The sequence below is a fragment of the Panthera pardus genome, unplaced genomic scaffold (genome assembly GCF_024362965.1).
Source record: "Panthera pardus isolate Hobbes unplaced genomic scaffold, ASM2436296v1 HiC_scaffold_25, whole genome shotgun sequence".
In the NCBI taxonomy this organism is placed as follows: Eukaryota; Metazoa; Chordata; class Mammalia; order Carnivora; family Felidae; genus Panthera; species Panthera pardus.
In genome coordinates this window covers 64,646,302-64,659,168 of record NW_026526821.1, presented here as the reverse complement: position 1 = coordinate 64,659,168, position 12,867 = coordinate 64,646,302, and the positions used below count along the sequence as shown (strand labels likewise).

The 12,867-nt window shown below is 37.1% G+C and overlaps 1 protein-coding gene across 7 annotated transcripts in view; it reads left to right on the top strand.

Moving 5' to 3' along the window:
• SRBD1 (S1 RNA binding domain 1) overlaps window positions 1-12,867 on the top strand; it is a 220,176-nt gene that overhangs the window by 112,852 nt on the left and 94,457 nt on the right. The gene's annotated exons all lie outside the window — the stretch shown is intronic.

The window sequence follows — 12,867 nt, the reverse complement described above, 5'->3', positions numbered from 1 at the left end:
TACAGTTTATGGGAAGGTAGTTAGGAGTTATGTTATTAGGGAAGGAGGGAATTTTTTTTCTGGTGTTTATGGTTTGGATCAAGATTTAGAATTGACTGTAGTCCGATTTAAAGATTATTAAAACATTAGCTCCAACTAGTAACTTAATCCAGAGAGTCTCTCCTTTTACCATTATTATAAAACAGGAGAGGATATGAAGCAAGGTGACTATGTTGGCTCTTTGTGTAAACCAGTATGAAGTATTGATCTTTATTGATCTTTGAGGAAGAAGCCTTTGGTACTTACTGTGCCTTCTTTCTTTTTTATGTCCCTATTTGATTATTATAATTAATTTTTGGCCATTACCCAGGATGAGCTAAAGCCTTTCAATTGTTACTGTGTAGCAGTCGTGGTAGTGGTGCTTCTTGTTTTTACTGTATTTTCAGTTCTTGAGGTCGTATGTGTTCATTGGGCAATCAAGGCCGACACTAAATCTTCGCAGAGTGAATCCATGGTAGCTTATCTTTAGAAACCTTGAGTTGAATTATTTTTCTCTTCAATGCAAGTCTTTTCTAAACCTGAAATCAATGTTATCTTCTGTGTAATTGCCATGGGAGCTGAATGATACGTTCTATACTTTTCTCTAAGGAAATGTATTAGAGCACGGAATCTGTGACCACTAGAAATGGAAGAGATTTTAGAAATTATTTGACAGAAAAGGAAGCTGTGCCCTGCAGTAGTTAGGATTTTTACTCAGAATCACACATTGGCAAAGCCTGAACTAATATACTAGACTTAACTGGGAGTTTTCCCATTTTATTGACTGGGCCAGCTAGGTGCCCTCTGGGAGTATTCCCATTTTTCTTTTCTTTTCTTTTCTTTCTTTCTTTCTTTCTTTCTTTCTTTCTTTCTTTCTTTCAACATTTTTTTAAGTTTATTTACTTATTTTGAGAGAGACAGAGATAGCATAAGTGGGGGAGGGGCAGAGAGAGCGAGAGAGAGCGAGAGAGAGAGAGAAAGAGAGGAAGACAGAGAATCCCAAGTAGGCTCTGCACTGTTAGCTTGGAGCCCTATATGGGGCTTGAACTCACAAAACCGTGAGATCATGACTTGAGCTGAAACTGAGAGTCAGATGCTTAACCGACTGAGCCACCCAGGTGCCCCCCATTTTTCTTAACGTTTGTTTATTATGAGAGAGAGAGAAAGAGCGAGTAAGCTGGAGCAAGCAGGGGAGGGGCAGAGAAAGGGGGAGAGAGAGAATTCCAAGCAGGCTCTCTGCTGACAGTAGAACTTGATCCAAGGAACTGTGAGATCATGACCTGAGTTGAAATCAAGAGTTGGAGGCTTAACCGACTGAGCCACCCAGGTGCCTCAGAGTATTCCCATTTTATAGCAAGTTAGACTAAGAAGCACCTAGACCTTTGACTTGTTCATTTGGGAAGGATTGTTGCTGAAAGGACAGACCTAGCTTTAGATAGATAGAAATGCCTAATATCTAAAGAGTACAACTAAGCAATTTTATTATATAGGCATTGTAGTTAAGAGGAATTGTGGCTATATTAGTTCAAGATGAAGTTGTGGAATGCCTCAGCAAGGTAGTAGAACAAAGAACAGTCAAGCTTATAGAACCCAGGCAGGCTAATAAGCTATTGGCATCAAAAAAGTCTTTAATAAATAGCAGAGACCTAGCCTCCAGATTCTTCAGATATATAGCATTTAACATGAAAGAGTTTGGAATTCATTCCAATAGCAGTGAGAAGTAATGGTAGAGCTTTATGCAAGGGAATGATATGATCAGATTTGTATTTTTAAACATTGGCTCTGGCTAATCTGGGGAGAATGCCTTAGAAGGGAAGAGGAGAAGCAGTTAAGACCAGTTCAGAGACTTATATAGCTCAGGTGAGAGATGATGTGGCTTGGACAAAGTTAATAGCAGTAGACATGGAAAGAAGTTAAATCTCTTGCAGGGACTACTTGGTAATAATTGGAGGAAAGGGAATTGTCCAGAATTTGCTCCAAGGGTCCTGGTTTGTGAATGACGCCTGACTAGAACAGATTTGGTGGGGATAAGATGAGTAATTCAATTTTGGATGCGTTAAGTTTGAGATGCCTGTAAGAAATCCAAGAGATGGCAAATAGAAGTTGTATATACAAGTCTGAGATTTAGAGGAATGGTCATGTTAACATTGGAATACATGCTTCTCAGCAAATAATGACACTGAGAAAGTGATCAAGATGGTAAACTGTCATATCTTATGATATCCTTTAACTACACGACCACTACCACTGTCATATCCACAGTTCGACCTTCCATAAGATGACAGAGAAGGTGAACATGTTTATTGGTATCCATATAAACATGTATTTACATGAATAAATTGATAGCATGGGAAAAGAAGAAAGGGTTGGTGGATGGGAATTTCAGGAATTCCTGAAAACTCTTAAGCATGAGGAAGCAAATCCATGGACAAATAAAACCTGATGGAGCGATAGCTCAAAATATACAGATCAATAGTGTTCTCAAACCAGTCATGTTCAAGTAGTGGGGAGGAGGCCTGTAGTATTAGATAAGGAAATGCATACAGAGTGACTAGTCCCATACTGACGCCCTTCCTCCATATACCATGAATCCAAGCGGAAGCACTGGGTATAACCCAGAGGCCACAGAGAGGCTGGGAGATCCCTCAGGTAGCCTCTGATTGTCAGGAAGCTCAAGGAGCCTCATGCTGGGAAGACAAACTCCTGACATATGCCTGACACCAGGCATCATATCTCACATTCCCTACGTTATCACCAGATGCTAGATAACCCAGGTAGGCTAATAAGCTACTGGCATCAAAGAAAGAGAGAAAGAGTTAGAGCAAGCAGGGGAGGGACAGAGAAAGGGGGGGAGAGAGAATCCCAAGCAGGCTCTGCGTTAACGGTGGGGCTTGATCTCGCGGTTCGTGAGATGGTAAACAAAAACAGCACACACAGACAAATGGAGACTCTGAAATGACTTTGCTACTAAGAATCACTAAACATTTGAGGGAAACCTATCTTAGCAAAAAGAAGCACCAAATGTAATAAGCAAAAAATAACAAACCATGAATAGGCAATAGACTTTGAAATAACTAAAATTAATATTCAGAGAGGTAAGAGAGGTTATTGTATGTATAAAACAAACCTAGGATAGAATGAATTAAACCAATCTTAGCATTAAGAAATACGCTTGTCGGGGCGCCTGGGTGGCACAGTCGGTTAAGCGTCCGACTTCAGCCAGGTCACGATCTCGCAGTCTGTGAGTTCGAGCCCCGCGTCAGGATCTGGGCTGATAGCTCAGAGCCTGGAGCCTGTTTCCGATTCTGTGTCTCCCTCTCTCTCTGCCCCTCCCCCGTTCATGCTCTGTCTCTCTCTGTCCCAAAAATAAAATAAAAAATGTTAAAAAAAAAAAAAAAAAAGAAATACGCTTGTCAAGATACAAAAAAAAAAAAACAACAACACAAATGGAATAAAGTGGACACAGCTAGAAAGAAATTAATGAATTGAAAGATCGAGCTAAGAGATTCTTCAGAATGCAGTCTTAAACTGAGAAAGATGGACAGTATGAACAAAAAGTCATATATAGAGGCCATTTTATTTTTATTTTTTCTATTTTTGTTTTGTTTTGAGGCCATTTTAAAGCTTCAACATTCATCTTCCAGAAAATTCAAATAAAGACAATGGAAGAGAGTTAAACTCACAGAAATGATAGGAGGAAATTTCTCCAGACTGATGACAGACAAGTCTTTAAAAAGCCCAGTGAGTACTGAATAAAAGAATAACTGAAGACCTACACTCAGACACCTTCATATGAAATTACAGAATGCTAGTGATAAAGGAGGAACTGACTAAAAGCTTCCAGAGAGCACACAATTCACTTCTAAAGAGAAGAAGCAGTCCTATTACAGGGAAAAACAAGTCATACAAGATAAAATGCAGTAGTTTTGAAGTTGTGGGAAAAATTTTATTTGAGCCCATAATTCTATATTCAGACAAATCAGCAATTCAGTGGGAGCAGAAAATAAAAACATTTTTGGACCTACAGTGATTTACCTTTTTGGATTGTTACAGATCTTCTTTGAAAGAATTATTTATGGAAGTACTCCTGAGCCCGAAAAGGGGGGAGTAGGGACCAAAGAAGGGAAAGGCATGTCATGAAGACACAGTATTGAGGTAAAGAAACAGTGGAGAGCTTTACAGTACACACATGTGCAGTAAAATGTTGAGCCTCATAGTTTCTGATCTATGATGTTCATCTTTAAATATGTCAGCTTAAAATGGGAGGCAGAAGAAGAAGAAGTGAAGTATTAGGATTCTTTCTCAGGAAGACGATTAAGATATAGATTAGCTCTACACTTGTTTAGAGAAGCATAATCTGAAATGTATGAAGAATAACCGCAAATAGGACATTTAATGTAAATCATGAGACTAAAAAATTAGAAGTTAATCATTCCAACCGAAGGCGGAGAAAACAAGGAAGTATAGTAAATAAATAAAGTATGTGATGACAGGAATAAGTATAGGTAATAGGTAAAGGTGAATGGGTTGAATTCCCCTTGTAGTAGAATCCCAGACTTTTAAAAATAAAACACAGCTCTTAGCTGTATGTCTGTGTGAGATAGTTCTAAAGAAAAAAGTAACCTTGAAATTAGAAATGTGGAGAAAAATATTCCACACAAATGAAAAAGCAAGTCATAGTTCTGCTAGTATCAGATGAAATAGAATTTAAGGGAAAATGCATTAACGAGGTCAAAAAGGGATATTTCATATTAATAACAGATACAGTTTCCCAAAAAGATGTAATTGCCCTGAACATTCTATGTTACCTAACAACATAGCTTCAAAACATATGCAGTATTAAAAACTTCTAGAGTTAGAGTAAGAGACAAATATACTTTTTTGGTAAGTCTTAATAGACTACAGTATATTAACACATAAAATTTTAAAAGCAGCTTTATTAAGATATGATCACATACCATACATACATACATAAGTTCACCTATTTAAAATGTACAAGTCAGTGAATTTCTATATATTCAATGGGTTATGAAACTATTATTGCTATCTAATTTTTGAGCATTTTCATCACCCTAAAAGGAAGCCTGGTGACCGTTAGCAGTGACTCTCCACTGCCCCCTGCTTCCCTGCCCCAGGCAATTACTAATCTGTTTTGTTTTTATAGATATGTCTGTTTTGGATATTTCATACAAATAGAATCATACAGTATGTGGCTTTTGGTGACTGGCTTCTTTCATTTAGCATAATATTTTCAAGTTCATCCATGCTGTGGCACAAGTCATTACTTCATTTTTTTCTTTTTTGTTTTAAGTTTATTTATTTATTTTGGAAAAGAGAAAGAGCAAGCACAAGCATGGGAGGGGCAGAGAGGGGAGGGGGAGAGAGAATCTCAAGCAGGCTTTGCACTCTCAGTGCAGAGCCAGATGCAGGGCTTAAACTCCTAAACTGTGAGATCATGACCTGAACCGAAATCCAGAGTCGGATGCTTAACTGGCTGAGCCACCCAGGTGCCCCACTTCATTCTTTTTTATGGGCAAATGGTATTCCATTGTATGTGTATAGTACCACATTTTGTCTATTAATTCATCATGTGATAGAAATTTGGGATATTTCCATTTTTTGGCTATTATGAGTAATGCTATTATGAACATTCTGTACAAATTTTTATGATGTGTATTTTCATTTCTTTTAGATACATACCTAGGAGTATGTTTGCTAGGTCATTTAACACATAAATTTAAAGCTAGATAATGAACTAGGGAAATTATTTGCCACAAATATATATGTACATATGATAACTACATATTTTATTATTAAGGTTTTGTTCTTGTTGATTTGCATACAATTATATATTATTTTACATAAAACCTTTACATAAAATATGTAAAGAACATTTAGACACCATTCATCATAGATGAAATAAAAATTTCTCTTTAACAGGGCACCTGGGTGGCTCAGTCTGTTAAGCGACCAACTCTTGGTTACCACTCAGGTCATAATCTCATGGTCTTGGGATCTAGCCTCACATTAGGCTCTGTGCTGATACCGTGGAGGCTGCTTGTGATTCTCTCTTTCCCTCTCTCTCTCTGCCCTTCCCTTGGTCACTCACTCTCTCTCAAAATAAATAAATAAACTTAAAAAAATGTTTCTCTTAATCAAAGAAGCCCAAATTAAACAAGAGGATATCATTTCAATCTGACAATTGAGTAAAGTTGTAATAAAATGATAAACATCTGTGCAGGTGAGAAGGCTACAGTGAAATGATCATTCACATACACTGCTGGTGGAAGTATAAATTGTTATTTCTAGCAAGTAATACCTATCAAGACGCACTTTTAAAGAATGCATCCCATTGACCTGGTAGTTCCCCTTTTAGGGATCTCTTCCAAGGCCATGTTAAGAACTGCTGATAAGGGTGCCTGGGTGGTTTAGTGGGTTCCAACTCTTGATTTCAGCTCAGGTCAAGATTTTTTGGTTCCTGATATTGAGCCTCATGTCAGGCTCTGCACATACATCATGGAGCCTGCTTGGGATTCTCTTACTCCCTCTCTCTGCCTCTCCCCTTCTGGTTAGCGTGTGCATGCACGCTCTCAAAAATAAATAAACATTAAAAAAAAAAAAGAACTGCAGAGGCTCCTGGGTGGCTCAGTCAAACATCTGACCTTTGACTTCAGCTCAGGTTATGATCTCACAGTTCGTGAGTTTGAGCCCCACGTTGGGCTCTGTGCTGGCATCGTAGAGCCTGCTTGGGATTCTCTCCCCCTCTCTCTGCCCTTCCCCTGCTTGTGCTCTCTCTCTCTCAAAATAAATAAATAAACATTAAAAAAACTTGCTGATAAGATTTATACACGTTTGCTATTATAGCAAAATTATTGGAAGCAACTACAATAGAATAATATATCCACCAATTGAAATATTGTACAACCGTTAATACAGGCTTTCAAGGAGGATTTAATGACATGAGAAGTTGTTCTTGACATAATATTTTAAAATTGCAATAAAATTGATACAGAATAAAGCCAATTTCTGTTTGGAATACATAGATATGCATTTACACTGAAGAAAAAAAAACTGGTTGGTGACTGATATTTATATTTTTGTTGGTGTGGTTAGGAGGTTTTATTTTCTGTTTTACTTTCATTCAGACTTTCTATACGGAATATGTATTAGGAAGAAATTGTTGTAAAATATATATCCATATCCATATCCCAACCAATGGTCCACTTAATTTTTAAGCCTTGACACAATAGACTTCCAATATAACCAGAGTGGGACTGAATTTCTTTTCAGTTGGGACCTCTAGATGCTTTGAGTATAAATTTAATACTTGAATTTATTCTGATTTAAAATATAAGTAGCTAGACAAACATTGTTGATTTTAAAAATGAAAGCTATTCAAAGAAAGAATGTTAAATACTTAGATGAAATAATAGAAGCTATATTATTATTTCAATAGAAACTAAAATGCTTTTGGTTTAATAACAGCTAAAAATGTTAAAGGCAGCATTCCAATCCTTGTCTTAGAAAATAGGGAGACCTGATTTTAAAAACACATGCCTGTCATAATTTCTGGAGAGAGAGGCCGCCAGTGTGGTTGAATGACAACATATCCCTAACTGACCCCTAAAGACTTTGCTGGAAAGTGGCTTGGTGTTACTCCCAAGCAAACACTCTAGGGTGAGAGCAGGATGATGCAGGGTTGGCTCTGTTGAGTTCTGTGGGACATAGAGAGTGTGGTTTAGCTTGGCCTTTTCATATCCTGAGAGCACAGCTTAAGTAAGTTGGATTTACTTGTTCTTTATTTCTTCTCTGGACCGTGTTTTAGATACTTTTTTGCTCATTAACACCTCAATTTGTTAATGAACATGTACAGTAAAGTAGGAAAGACAAAACAGCCCTCTTCCTCCTTTCGTGCCTCTCTGTTAGATCATTTGATGATTTTAGAGAATGAAGTGGTGTTCCAAAATGAGTTTTTGGAACCCTTAGTGGATTTTCTATATCCAGGCCATTTTTATTCCTTAATATTATGGATAATGGAGAAGTCACCGTAAAAGGAAAATCATCTTCCCAGCTGAAATTTTTCATGGTAGAACTTCAAAGGTGGGAATTTGTATTTTATTTCCCTACTGCCCCACTGTGGGATCAGTTCTAGGTAAAAACAAAAAAGCAACTCTTCAGTAGTGATATTACTCTGTTAAAACTGTTTTATTTTTTTTTTTAATTTTTTTTTTTTTTAATTTTTTTTCAACGTTTTTTATTTATTTTTGGGACAGAGAGAGACAGAGCATGAACGGGGGAGGGGCAGAGAGAGAGGGAGACACAGAATCAGAAACAGGCTCCAGGCTCTGAGCCGTCAGCCCAGAGCCTGATGTGGGGCTCGAACTCACAGACCGCGAGATCGTGACCTGGCTGAAGTCGGACGCTTAACCGACTGCGCCACCCAGGCGCCCCTGTTAAAACTGTTTTATAGGTAACATGGATTATGAAATGTTTTAGTTTAGATCTGTAAAAGGTAATAATATTATGCCTGCAAAATACCTGTAAAAGGTAATATCATATTGTTTGCCCAAATCCTTTTAAACATATTAATCCCTTAATTATTTGTTATTGTAGAGTGGGATATAGGAAAGAGTAGAGTGGATGTTCACTTAGATGACTTTTACCTGGATTTTCGCTCCCTACACTAAAGCAGTATTTTGAAATAAAGTACAGAAGTAAAACATGGAGGAAATTTGTGCTAAAAATCAAGCATCACTTACGTAGATGAGTTCCTTGCCAAAATGTTTTTACAATCTTGTCCCTTAACTGTAAGTCCCAGCTAATGGCCTGTTATCTAAATCTGTTTTATCTGGTATTGTAAATGAAAATCAAACTTAGCCTTGCACTTTAGATATTTCATTCATTTGTGACCATAACTGAACTATTTGTGTAACTGAACAAAAACAAGTAATTGACTTTGGGAGTATGAATAAACTCATGTATTACAATTTGGTAATTATTCCTTAAACTTAGTTTTAAAATGTCTTTTTTTGGGTATTTTTTTCACTTCAGGATGAATTATGCATCTTTTCATTGAAGTATTAGCTTCAGTTTTCTCAGATTCTTAGAAATTCCCGACAATGTAATAAGTCTTGTATATGTACACACACCCTAGTATAACACCATACTTATCTTTAAATGAAATGTGAAATGTTAGTATGATTTGAAGAGACTGTTATCAATAATGCCTTAAATTATTAACAATGAAATATCTAATTTCCTTTATCTTTTGTTTGCTTACTCTTTGTATATCATTGACCTTGGACAATGAAACGAGATCAATTTCAGTTTCTACTCAAGTTCACCTTTTAGTTTTCATACATCAGCACAAAGTGGTAGGATTTCTAAAACATTAAGCTGTTTTCACGGTGTTTAAAACTAGTAATTGTTTAGGATGATTGAAAAAAATTACACATGACATTAAAAGTACTACAGTAAAGGAAAAGATTAATACATTTTACTGCATTGGAATCTAAAACATCTCTGGATCATAACACAGTATATAGAAAATCCACAGACAGGGAGAACGTTATTTGCAACACATATAATCTGTAAAGGACCCAGAATATATATAAAGATCTTCAAATCAAGAGGAAAAAAGACAACAGTTCATCAGAAAAATAGGCAAGGCATATGAACAGGCAGTTGACAAAAGCAGACACACACACAGACACACATGCGCACAGACACAAATATTTTTTAAATGATCACTTTCACTAGTAATTGGGGAAATGCAAACTAAAGCCAGTATAGGAAACCTGTCAGGTTGTCGAAACTTAGTCTGACAGTTTGGATGTTAGCAACTATGTGGAATATTGGGAATTTTGTATATAACTTGTAGGAGTATAAACTGGTACAACCTCTTTGGAGAGCAATTGGATATTAATAAAGCTGGTGATGGGGATTCTTTTCAGGTCAACAATTCTGTTGCTAGATATACGTAGCCTTGAGAATTTTCTGAAATTTGCACAGGAAGACATGTATAAGAAATTCAATGAAATACTATTTATAGCAGTGAAAATTTGGAAACAGTATGTCCAACAACTGGATAACAGGAAAATAAACTAGACTATACTGAGACAGTGGAATATTATACAGGAGTGGAGATGACCCAATTAGAGCTATTGGTATTAATATGGATAAACTTCATAAGTATGTACATTACTATAGGATTGGTATAAAAATTTTAAATATGAAAAGTAATACTGCATACTCTTTGTGAATACCAGTATCTATAGTAAGAATATAGAAATAAGCACTGGAATTTACAATTGTGATTACCTTGGATGGGCATGGAATGGGAATTGCAGTTGGTTCCAGTTGGTTTTAATTTCTTCCTTACATTTGTGTATGTGTGTGTGTGTGACAATGAAGTTTTAAAGAGTCAGGAAAAAACAGCTACTTTCAATTTTCAGTGAAAATGAGAAAAAAACCCACATTTGTTATTAAGTTGAATTTCTCTTGATAATATTCCTTGAAATTTTCATCTTTAAGTCCCTAATTTTGCACCAAATACTTTTTTTTAATTTTTTTATTTTTTAAATATGAAATTTATTGTCAAATTGGTTTCCATACAACACCCAATGCTCATTCCAACAAGTGCCCTCCTCAGTGCCCATCACCCACCCCCCATCAACCCTCAGTTTATTCTCAGTTTTTAAGAGTCTTTTATGGTTTGGCTCCCTCCCTGTTTTTTGTTTTTTGTTTTTCCCTTCCCCTCCCCAAGGTCTTCTGTTAAGTTTCTCAGGATCCATATAAGAGTGAAAACATATGCAATCTGTCTTTCTGTGTATGACTTATTTCACTTAGCATAACACTCTCCAGTTCCATCCACGTTGCTACAGAAGGCCATATTTCATTCTTTCTCATTGCCAAGTAGTATTCCATTGTGTATATAAACCACAACTTCTTTATCCATTCATCAGTTGATGGACATTTAGGCTCTTTCCATAACTTGGCTATTGTTGAAAGTGCTGCTATAAACACTGGGGTACAAGTGCCCCTATGCATCAGCACTCCTGTATCCCTTGGGTAAATTCCTAGCAGTGCTATTGCTGGGTCATAGGGTAGATCTATTTTTAATTTTTTGAGGAACCTCCACACTGTTTTCCAGAGCGGCTGCACCAGTTTGCATTCCCACCAACAGTGCAAGAAGGTTCCCATTTCCCCACATCCTCGCCAGCATCTATAGTCTCCTGATTTCTTCATTTTAGCCACTCTGACTGGCGTGAGGTGGTATCTGAGTGTGGTTTTGATTTGTATTTCCCTGATGAGGAGTGACGTTGAGCATCTTTTTATGTGCCTGTTGGCCGAGATACTTGCAAATGACATATCAGACAAAGGGCTAGTATCCAAAATCTATAAAGAACTCACCAAGTGCTCTTTAATGCAAAGTTCTAACACTATCTTTAAATTTTTTCTCATTTCACAAATTTGAATTTTTCTTCTGTAAATTTTAAGAATTAAATATTGTTTGTTGGTCCTATTATTTGAAATGGTCATTTCAGAGATAAAGCATAGGACAAAACTGTGGGTGATCATCTTTCTAGTGCTTATTTACAGGGCAGAGTTAGGTAGAATCAATGTTTAAGGAATTGTTAGTAAGTTATAATAATGGTGCCATAATATGACTAGCATTCATATGTACTAGTTTCTTTTCACTGCTAGCTACTCCCCCAACACACTCCTAAATTATCCAAATTAGGAACTTTAAGATCAAGCAGGGGAGCTTCTATTTTTGTTTTAATGTTTATTTATTTGAGAGAAAGAAAGAAAAGAGAATTTGAAGCAGGCTCTAGGCTGTCAGCACAGAGCCTGATGTGGGGCTCAAACTCATGAATTGTGAGATCTTGACCTGAGCTGAAGGCAAACGCTTAACCGACCGAGCCACCCAGGTGTCCCAAGCAGGGGAGCTTTTAAAAATAACTAGCCTGGGGCATCTGGGTGGCTCAGTCAGTTGAACATCCGACTTCAGCGCAGGTCATGATCTCGCGGTCTGTGGGTTCGAGCCCCGCATCGGGCTCTGTGCTGACAGCTCAGAGCCTGGAGCCTGCTTCTGATTCTGTGTCTCTCTCTCTCTCTCTCTCTCTCTCTCTCTCTCTCTCTCTCTCCCTCCCCCCCCCATCAAAAATAAATAAACATTTAAAAAAAATAAAAATAACTAGCCTAGGCCACATCCTCATAGATTTTTGTTTAATTGGTCTGGGTGTTGGGCCCAGACATTAACAAACATTTTAAAGTTCAGCAGGTGATTCTAATGTAGACCAAGTTGAGAACTGTTGGTTCTTAGAGACCAGCAGCATCAATATCACCTGAGAACTTGTTAGAAGTGCATCTTCTTACACCTACTTCCCAGGTTTATAGAATTATAAATTCTGGCGGTGGGGCAATGTCAAGCTTGAAAGTGCATTAAAAAAACTTTTTGGAGTCTTGTTAAAATGCAGATTCTGGTTCAGTTGGTCTAGGGGTGGGGTATGAGATTCTGTGTTTCTTATAAACTCCCAGGTGATACCAATGCTGTTGGTCTGAGGATTACATCTTGAGTAGCAAGAGACCCTACTGAAAGCCGCTTGGGCCCCAGCCCAGGCCTGTTGAATCAGAATCTGATTTTAACAAGATTTCCAGGAATGCACATTACAGTGTATGTAATGAAAGAGGAAGATCAGGACATGCCAATATCTAAGGGATATGAGAATTTGGAGAAGCAGAAATCAACATGGTAAAACACTGCAAAGATAAAGGTAGGATAAAAACTGAAAATGTATCTTTCACATTTAATTAAAAAAAAATGTTGGTGGCCAAGAATTTCAT